The following is an 11,454-nucleotide window of genomic DNA, read 5'->3' as shown; positions in this document are numbered from 1 at the left end:
CTTAGCTAACATCTTTCAAAAAGTTTAAATATGCAACAGTAATTTTAATTAAAACAACAGGCAGAACACAGAATGGGTCTCTATTCCACTGATCTATATATATCTATAATATATAATTATATATATAGTTCAGTGCTCTATTCTGTTTATGTAAACGTATGTACACTTTAAGTGAAAATGATTGTGCAAAACAGCAGTAATTGAACTAAATCCAACCTCTACTGTAAACGACAGATGTATCCTCGAGTGAAGAACAAGTGTAATGTAATTGCTATTCACATCATATTGGACCGCTTTCTATTTAAGTACAAGTGACAGGTTTCTCTTCAAGAACAAAAGTTGCTAAACGTTCTGACAGTTTCTCCTGTCAGAAAGTTCATCAAGAACATGAGATGCTGCACTGAACAGTCTCTCACTCTCTGTGCTGGTTCTTGGGCAGATAAATACCTGTGCGCAATCCGCGCAAGCAAAGGAAAGCGGTGTTTGTTTATGCGACCGTAGTCAAGGGGATTGTCGCTTCTGGCGTAGTTCCGCTAGATACTTCTCAAGTTGTGGTGTAGCTGCGCTAGTTGTGACATTTTCCTGTAGAATCTCTTGCTGTACTCTGTGTATATATATCTTGAAAGTTCTGCTGAATAAACACTGCAGATCGCAACTTTGATGTCCTTATCAGAAACTTTGAAGAATTTCCACACCGCTGACATGATCGCCTTTGTTTGGTAGCGCTGTGATAAGGGCTAGATCGATCCAGATTGAAATCTGAGCACTGAGGGGCGGGGCGAGGAGGTATATATTTTCGGCTCATATTTTCGGCCTTTTTTCTCTTTCGGCCGAAAACCGAAAGTGCCATTTTCGGCCGAAAATTTGCGGCGGCCGAAATTTCGGTGCATCCCTACCCACTACTTAATAGGTCCTCCTGGTGGGCGGCTACTCACCTCAATCCGGGTAGCGGAGGACAAGTCTCAGTTGCCTCCGCTTCTGAGACAGTCAATCCGTGCATCTTATCAGGTGGCTCATTGTGCATGACACAGCGGAGACTCACAGCATGTGGAGGCTCATGCTACTCTCCGCAAACCACGCACAATTTACCACACGACCCATTGAGAGTGAGAACCCCTAATCGCAACCACAAGGAGGTTACCCCATGTGACTCTAACCTCCCTAGCAACCGGGCCAATTTATTTGCTTAGGAGACCTGGCTGGAGTCACTCAGCACACCCTGGATTCAAACTCGTGACTCCAAGGGTAGTAGTCAGTGTCAATACTCGTTGAGCTACCCAGGCCACCTAATAATAATAATAATAATAATAATAATTATTATTATTATTATTATTATCCCGCAATCCCATGCCGAATTTCAAGCCCTGATAATTATTATTATCAGGGCTTGAAATTCGGCATGGGATTGCGGGAATTGTGCACAAATTGAATCAATCTTGCATGTTCCACGTTCATAATTTCCACACTATTTTATTCATTTTAACATGTTGCTGTGAACTGGTAAACCAGTCATACAGATGAGCAAATCAAATCTGTCATTTTGTCTTTGTATGAAACTGTAATTCCACAATCTGGATGAATGATTCAGCTCATCTGCGTCTCTCTCATGTGCAGCTTTTGGCAGCTCATTAAACACTTGTTGATTTCAGTGTGAGCCTGCGCAGTGATGAAGCCTTAAGATAGTACAGAACTATAAACCTGTTCATAGGACATGAGAATGGCATTATACGACCTCTCTGTATTCAAGCGATGTGTTAAAAATATTGCTTATAGGTTGGGGCGATCTAGTATTGCCGACTTTCATATCGTGGTGCTCCATCATAAAAATACAGCACAGAGGCAGAAATAGTGCAATAAATTAATAAATAAATAATGCCTTGTGTGCAACCAGAACTACTCAGTTGCAGTGTGAAGAGAAACAGTTAAACAGTTATTAGGCTACATCTCTCATCTCTCTAGAGCAGTTTTAATAAATATGAAATGTAAATAAATAATAGTAATATAGTGATATTAATCATATAATATTAATAATATAGGCTACATAATAAGAAAATTTTATCAATCTATTATTTATATACATATTGTATAAGCAAGGTTAAATCAAGATTTCATTTGTTAAAAGTTTAAATTAATTTTGTCAACATTAAACTGACATTTTTAACTGTTGAGTATTGACTTGTTGTACGCTTAAAGTGATAATAATAATAAAAACAGAGGTTAAGCAGTGAGATTAGGTGAGATTTTTTTGTAAAAATTTTTGTAAAAAAATATGTTTTATTATTATAAATTGTAATCCCCCAAAGCGTGTTAACTTCTACGTGATGTCTTGTTGCTAAAGTTAATAATAAATTGTGTCTTTCTCTCGCTACAGTTATTGGCTGATCTATGTGTTGGCATTTTTCACTCTTAAAGGTAAGAAACGAACAAACAAACTACATTTATTTAAATAATGGCAAATTCATGCAGAAATGCAAAACTGTGTTTCCTTATTTTAAAGTTATCTTGATTTTCAGTGACTCTAGGCGACGTGGTCACAGTTAAACAGTCCACTGGAGACTATGCTGTCTTGCCATGTTCTTACACTGGAGATAAAAGAGAAGTTGACACAGTGCATTGGATATACAATGACAAAAATCCTGTTTATGAGTTTAGTCCCGGCAGTAATTCATATGATGTAAAGCACAACACTAGAGTTGAATCTTTTCCTGAAGAGTATGTAAACGGAAACTACTCCATCAAGATCAGAAAACTTGAACTCACTGATGCCGGCCTGTACACTTGCTTCATACCTCCTGCAGTCTATCATGTGACTGTAAATCTCATAATTAAAGGTGTGTAAGAACTGATTTACTCAAAGTTCTTGATTTTGAAGTTTATGATTTACAATGTGAATGTGGCAGATGTTGACCAAATTTAGTATTTATGCCATGCATGATGCTCTACAGACATTATTAAAGCGTGCTGTTGTCTTTACCACTGAGCGTTCATCATTTCAATTGTTTTGACTCAAGATTTATTATAATTATTTTGTTTTACAGAGAGACCAATAACTGGCCAAAGAAATCAAGGAACAAAAACAAGACCAGAGGTTGCGATATTGTTCATCTTTTTTTGTGCTTTTTATTTATATTAAGCAGTGAGAAGTGACACATTCAATAGCAGCGGTCCCCATCCTTTTTTTTATTTTTTATTATTCCATCAATTTTTTCATTAAATAGTTCAACGCAGTTTACCCATTTTTAATTTAAAACTCTAATATGTGAAAAAAAGCCACTGAAATAACAGTCTAACAGGAATATCATGATTATAACTATTTCACTTTTTTTTATTATTCTTATTTTATAAAAAGAAGAAACATACAGTCAACAATTTTTTTTCCCCATACAATGCTGCACGCACCATGAAAGATAGAAATATTTAGTCTTATATACTCTATGTGGAATCCACTATAGAGACGGCACATTTCTGCCCACCAATCACATTTATTTAGTTCAATTTGTGGTTAAACTATGTACAGGAGAAATAAATGTCATTTAGTTAGTTTTGTTAACTATCTATTAATGGCATACAACATGGAATAAAATTTTATTTAGAGTAATAGCATAATTTGAGATGCATGTTTTTACTCTCTTGCGTTGAACTGAAGCAGGTTCTGCGGGCATCATTGTGTTTGTGCTGGCCCGCCTCTCGTGTGTTCAAACCGCCAGAGATTTGCAGCGACAGAGATTTTTCAAAGGGCCGATGACTCTAGGCTTTGAGCATGCTCATTTGTTTCGGACAACGTAACAGACCAGGATATGATGTCATGCGGGAGGGCTTCTGGCAGTTTACAAATAGCTAATAATATTATATTAAAAATTTTCAAATATTTTGTCTACTTTTAGAAAGATATTTTTGTTTTACCATCAATATTTGTAATCTTTGCTGTCCACTAATATTGTAAGAGCCATCTGCAGTACGGACACTTACTAGTGACATCAAGAGATAAAAGCACTGGCGTGTGAGTGGGGCTTAAAAGCTTGCCACCTGTCACATAACATGCAAAATGCCTTTAAAAGCCTGTGAGAAAATGCTAGTATGTCCTGTTCACATACATTTCTTTAGACAGAGCAGCAAGAAGTGGTCCGTTCATTTCAAGGTTCAGAGACCAGGTGAAAAACTATCCAAAAATAAAAAGTGACTGTTTTGCTACAAAACAACATTCACTAACATCATAAGTGGATCTCAGGGAGAAAGATATTAAAAGTGTAGGTTATAGCCCCTTTTATATTGTTGACAAACGATCTTGCAATTGACTGATGAGAATAATTATTGTGATCTAGTGGTGGGCACCGCTGTACTATAGAATTTGTCATTTCTCTTTCTGTGGCTTCTACTTGAACTTTAATTTGTTGTCATGCACTTTATGAAGTTTGCCTTAAATTCTGCTGTTACAACATTAAGCCTATGCTCTCTTTTTAAATGATTTTTGTAACAATTTATATTTATATCACTGACGTCATTAGATATGATGTGGAACACCTCAATTGTTAGATGGTCTCAGCAACCGTTTCTGTTTCTAGTAACATCAAGCCAAATGACTGACTTACAGAACCTGTTTAGGAATGCATTGTCAAGGCTGTATGAACCTTTCCATAATATCAACAAGAACATTGTTACATCCACATTATTATTGCTGGTTAAGCAATAACCAGCAATAAATATATTATAATATTAAGACTAATAAGACAATTGATCAAGCTCTGCAAGATTTATCCACATAACAAACTAATCAAATACACTCACCTAAAGGATTATTAGGAACACCTGTTCAATTTCTCATTAATGCAATTATCTAATCAACCAATCACATGGCAGTTGCTTCAATGCATTTAGGGGTGTGGTCCTGGTCAAGACAATCTCCTGAACTCCAAACTGAATGTCAGAATGGGAAAGAAAGGTGATTTAAGCAATTTTGAGCGTGGCATGGTTGTTGGTGCCAGACGGGCCGGTCTGAGTATTTCACAGTCTGCTCAGTTACTGGGATTTTCACGCACAACCATTTCTAGGGTTTACAAAGAATGGTGTGAAAAGGGAAAAACATCCAGTATGCGGCAGTCCTGTGGGCAAAAATGCCTTGTTGATGCTAGAGGTCAGAGGAGAATGGGCCGACTGATTCAAGATGATAGAAGAGCAACTTTGCCTGAAATAAGCACTCGTTACAACCGAGGTATGCAGCAAAGCATTTGTGAAGCCACAACATGCACAACATTGAGGCGGATGGGCTACAACAGCAGAAGACCCCACCGGGTACCACTCATCTCCACTACAAATAGGAAAAAGAGGCTACAATTTGCAAGAGCTCACCAAAATTGGACAGTTGAAGACTGGAAAAATGTTGCCTGGTCTGATGAGTCTCGATTTCTGTTGAGACATTCAGATGGTAGAGTCAGAATTTGGCGTAAACAGAATGAGAACATGGATCCATCATGCCTTGTTACCACTGTGCAGGCTGGTGGTGGTGGTGTAATGGTGTGGGGGATGTTTTCTTGGCACACTTTAGGCCCCTTAGTGCCAATTGGGCATCGTTTAAATGCCACGGCCTACCTGAGCATTGTTTCTGACCATGTCCATCCCTTTATGGCCACCATGTACCCATCCTCTGATGGCTACTTCCAGCAGGATAATGCACCATGTCACAAAGCTCGAATCATTTCAAATTGGTTTCTTGAACATGACAATGAGTTCACTGTACTAAAATGGCCCCCACAGTCACCAGATCTCAACCCAATAGAGCACCTTTGGGATGTGGTGGAACGGGAGCTTTGTGCCCTGGATGTGCATCCCACAAATCTCCATCAACTGCAAGATGCTATCCTATCAATATGGGCCAACATTTCTAAAGAATGCTTTCATTGAATCAATGCCACGTAGAATTAAGGCAGTTCTGAAGGCGAAAGGGGGTCAAACACAGTATTAGTATGGTGTTCCTAATAATCCTTTAGGTGAGCGCATGTAAACATGAATGTAAACATAAAACTCATAAATCATAACTGATTATCAATTATTAAAGTTAAAGGCTGTCACTGCATGTGTATACTTGTATATGTGAATACTTTTATTTTGTGTGTTTCATATCTAGATCGATTATTCCCAGTTGTCTCTTGTTTTCTTCAATGTTCTTATTACAGCACAAGTGTTTGCCCTATTGATTTATCTGCTCTTAAATGTCAAATGTGTAAACTGAATATTCTGCCGAGTTTTGTTTCCATTTGTATCATGCTGGTATATATTGGATCTCTGTTTAAGTTGCATTTTACTTTGGATGTTGTGTTTCTTAAATGAAAATACAGCAGTTGGGGACAGCAAAATTCCGGGTAGCAAACTTCAACAGTATGCTAATTTTCTATTTGCATGGAAAACCAAGATGACCTGCTACAGTGCAAAAAAGGTTCATTATTCAACCAGATCACAGTTCACAGAAACCATCAATGCACCTGACTTTCCCTTCCATGATGAATGGACCAGAAGTATAATGTCAGTCGGGAGTTTTAATGTCGCATTCTTCACTTTTTTAACTGCTAAGAATTAACATCATCAGTTATATTACACTTTTAATTCAATTGTAAAGTGTAAAAATATACCATTTGACAGTACTGTTTCATGCAGTGTATTCTGGTTCAATACTGTAACTTTTGTTAAATGTATTCACTGGGTTTATTCTATCATGTATCCATACTACTTTAAAGAGTATGTAAATCACAACTCCTAGACTGTTTTGCATACACACTGAACTCATGTGTGTATCATTTCCTGCTTGCTATAATATAAAGGATGACTATTAAACTGAATTTTCACCCTATCGTTATTTGACTCTATGATTCGTATTTGTTTATTATTTGTGTTGATCCTGCTTTCAGTTTTACTTTGTCTCCTGATTAACCTGATCAAACCAGTTAATTCACCTGTTACCACATGAAGTACATTTGAATTAAGTTATCATGTTTTCAGTGTATTAATATCTGCATTTTATGAATGTATTATTTGATTCATTTATTAGTCTTGTTGCAAATTGATTAACACCCTGCTCCTCTGATCTCTGACATTCTGAAAGTGACCGACCATAGAAACTATTTCTACAACAAACACAGGACAGCTTTAAAACTAGTCTGACAACTAGTGTGTAACAAAGATTAAAAAACAATGACACTGTTCAATCACATATTCTTCTTACATGGCTGTTGTTGTGATAATGTTCTAGTTAAACTCTCATAATCTCTCTTTAGACACAATTGTAAATCTATTACAGTACATACAGTAATGTATACAAGTTAGATCAGACAGTCACTTTTATGTTTAGTTTGTATTTTATGGCTTTGCCAAATAGATTTGCTTATAATAAATAATTCTGTAAATATATAATAAACTTTCTTATGAAAGTTTTTTGAGATTGATGACGTGATGTTAGTCAGACTGGGGAATTCATTTGGAATAAAGAAAAGTTTTGCTTTGGAAAATAATACTGACAATGTTTCGTCCAGATATAAAGACAAATTCCATTTCCTTGTTTGGAATGATTTTATATTCCACATCCGAAAAACAACTCATAAAACACTTTATATATATTTATACAGCATATAGTATGTAGAAAATACGCGTCATTTACCTTCTTTCCTCTGTTCTTCTTATCTCATAACTGCTCGTTTATGTCCGCAGAGATTTGACAAGCTTTTATTTCTTCTTTCGTCTTTGCATTGATGTCAGAAGAGGTGCGGTGCGTCTCCTCCCTCCAGCAGCTTCAGGACAGTGAAAGGAAGTGATCATACAAGTATCATTATTCAATAACGACGTTTTTATTTTTAATAAAGTTTTCCATTTTTAACTGCTCTAGATAATAAAGGTTTGAGTGCAAAATTGTAGTTTCTCTATGATTTTGCTTGTTGACTAAACGCATCCAGTTCAAAACTTCAGTTAGAATAATGTTTTGTGAACTTTATCCTCCAAATTAAAATTTAATTACATGTTTGTAGCTGTTTGGTAAACAACTAAACACAATAAAACTGTGTTTGGATACAGTCAGACAAGAGTATGATATATAATGAAAATACTGTATTGAACTTTTTCATTCATAAATGTCAGTTCGGGGCAGGTTGTCTTATTTCTTTAATAAGTTATAATACTTGTTTCACTGGGACAAAACATGTCCTATATACAAAAGTCCTCTTTATGTTAAAAAAATCAAGAAATCCATATGTGGCATGGGGGGCGTGGTCGTGTGTCGGTCTGCGGGAGAGAGAGAGAGCGGTAAGGCTTGTCACCTGGTTTGTAATTACCTCTAACACCTGTGTCTTATTATAGTGATACGGAGAGAGACATTTAAGGAACGCCAAGTGTCGAGAGCGAGAGAGTAGGCCTACGTCCCAAGAATGCTCACACCATATTAATAAAAATACTGCAAAAGTTAAATCTAAAGGAAATGTGTATACTCACACATGTATTACTTGTTAATAATTTCATTAGAATTGTTTTTTAAAAGCATGCTCTATTCCTGGAAGCACATGTAAATTGTCCTCAGCAAGATTTCAAAATGTCAAACTGCCATACAAAGTTTTTAAAGAAATGAAACAAATTAATAAATATAAATATCAACTGAAAGGTATTGATGTATAAGATTTCAAAAAATACATAAGTAAAAAAAGAAAAATATTTTTATATTTGTATATACGTATTTCAAACAAGCAGTGTTTAAGTCTCTGCAGTCGCAGCTGAACATGTCATCCCATTATGATCATTTCTGTTAAGACTTGTGGAATAATTTTGGCATTTAAGTTTTGGTCATAGAGGCAGCTTTAACTAAGGAAAAAAAATTCTCAAGTGTACAACACATGGTTAAGATGGAAAAATATTTAAAAAATTTAAATAGTGAATATTTGCGCAGTCCAGGGAGCCAGCTGTGTGCCAGCGCATCTATACCGAGGGGTGCCTTCTGGGGAAGCGAACAGGTCTATCTGTGCCTGCCCGAATCAACTCCAAATCAGCTGGTCCACCTGAGGGTGGAGTCTCCACTCTCCCTTGCGGGTAACCTGTTGTGGCAGCGCATCTGCTGTAGTGATGAGGATGCCTGGGATGTGAGTGGCTTGCAGCGACTTGTGGCGAGTTGTGACAAACAACGGGAGCGTAAACCGCCTTGAAGGTTGATGTAGGCCATCGTTGTCATGTTGTCTGTCCGAGCCAACACATGCTTGCCCTGGATCAAGGGCCGGAACCTTGGTAGGACGAGCAGTATTGCCAACAACTCGAGGCATTTGATTCGCTAACGTAGCTGCGGGCCTGTCCAGGAGGCCTCCATCGTAACCACGACATGCCTGGAGACCTGCTCTAGGGGAACATCTGCCCGTTGAAATGTGAGGTCGGTACAAGGGCTGAAGAGGCGGCAACAGACCGGCGTGATGGCCGTGCGGTGATTCCAGCGGCACCATGCCCAATGCTGAAGCGTTCTCATATGCATCATCCCGAGCGGTCTGGCCACTGCTGAGGATGCCATACAAACAGTTTCAGTGGAACTGCTATTTTCTGTCTGTATGTCTTCAAACAGGTCAGCACCGACTGTGCATGCTCGTTCATGAGGCACGCTGTCATCGAGACTGAGTCCAACTCCAAGCCGAGAAAAGAGATGCTGTGAACTGGGCGGAGCTTGCTCTTTCCCCAGTTGACCCGAAGCCCTAGCCGGCTGAGGTCTGTGAGCACCAGGTCACTGTGCGCACACAACACATCCCGAGAGGGAGCTAGGATTAGCCAGTCATCGAGATAGTTGAGGATGCAAATGTCCACTTCCCTTAACGGGGCAAGGGCTGACTCTGTGGCCTTCGTGAAGACACGAGGAAATAGGGACAGGCCGAAAGGGAGGACCTTGTACTGGTACTCTTGAACATAAATGGCAGGGAGGGTCTCGTTCATGAGGCACGCTGTCATCGAGACTGAGTCCAACTCCAAGCCGAGAAAAGAGATGCTGTGAACTGGGAGGAGCTTGCTCTTTTCCAAATTGAAAGTTTGTTCACCATCTTTTACAGATCATTGTTTGCCTATATTTTACCCATGATCAGTCATGATTACCCATTGTCAGGCAAACAATCTCGATTGGCTATTAAAGATATAAAACAGTTATAAAACATAATAGAGTTATGAGTTACATTTATAAAACATAACAGACATTAGCTTGTCATTGAAGAGTTTATGTATTTTAAATAGTAAATTATTTCAACTCTAAAAATATACACAGTAGAGAGAGAGAGAGAGAAAGAATGAATACAAAATCTTTTATTCCAATTTATTTTACTTTCTTCAAAATGTGCATATTTGCAAATAGAGTAGGAAGGCCAGAAACACAGAGGCCAGAATAAGGGCATCTTCAGGATAAAAAAGGCAATTAAAGTAGACATTTAGTAGATAGTTTTACAGCAACACTTACTTAACAATAATGTTGTATTATATATGCTAAGAAAGGAATAATGTACAGTCAGCCTGTTGTTATCATACAAAAACCAGCCAGTGCAGTTTCTCCAAAATGGCTGCACAAGCACTGATGATAACACAGCTCATTTCATAGGCTGAGTTTGTAATGGCATACTACCATACTCATAATAATTCTGCCATATCAGTCTATGGGAGAAATAGTAGTATGTTAGAACACCATACATTACAATTGTCTTATATTTGACTTTCTTCTCGTACACATAAGAACTGTATTTAGCAGCACGTAAGCTATTCAAATGAACAGTGTGTCTGGTTATTATATGTCAAATTCAAGCACAAACATTGTGCAATTTGCTGTGAATGATGTACGTACATCACACTATGAGACGTACAAAGTGTTCGGCTTTACAACTCTTTTTCCACGCCTCCCGGACAGCAACCGGCAAATCTAAGTCGAGGCGCAGTTGAACTTGAATACACCTATTGTCTTTTGTCAATGAGGTAACAGTGTTATTTATGTATGTTTCCATTGTATTGGATGATATTGTATGTAATCTATGTAGCTCCTTTTACAGTGATGACTAATTGTGTAATTATTATGTACCGTAAATATTTACTAATACAAGCATTTATTTGTATTTGCACTAATTACATTTTAGAAGACAAACAATATCATAAAAAATACCAAAATAACAATCTGATGTCCAATCAGTAATTTATCTATAATTTATCAATAAAAATCATCTACAGTGATTTTTCTCTTAAAGTGTATCAGCATTGGTAATTTAATAAATTATGCAAACGGATGCACATCTCATGGTATTTTGACTGACACCCCATTGCGATTAATCCCTGCATGATAAAAAAAATAATAAATCCTTTGCATTCCCAACATATTATTTCACACATATTCCCAATCCCACACTGTTTTCAAGTCTATCTTAAAGATTTTTAAATGAATCCTGCATGTTCCAAGCAATTCCATTGATCCACCAAATCCGT

Source organism: Xyrauchen texanus, chromosome 50 (assembly GCF_025860055.1).
Source record: "Xyrauchen texanus isolate HMW12.3.18 chromosome 50, RBS_HiC_50CHRs, whole genome shotgun sequence".
NCBI lineage: Eukaryota > Metazoa > Chordata > Actinopteri > Cypriniformes > Catostomidae > Xyrauchen > Xyrauchen texanus.
This window is presented reverse-complemented; position numbering follows the sequence as displayed.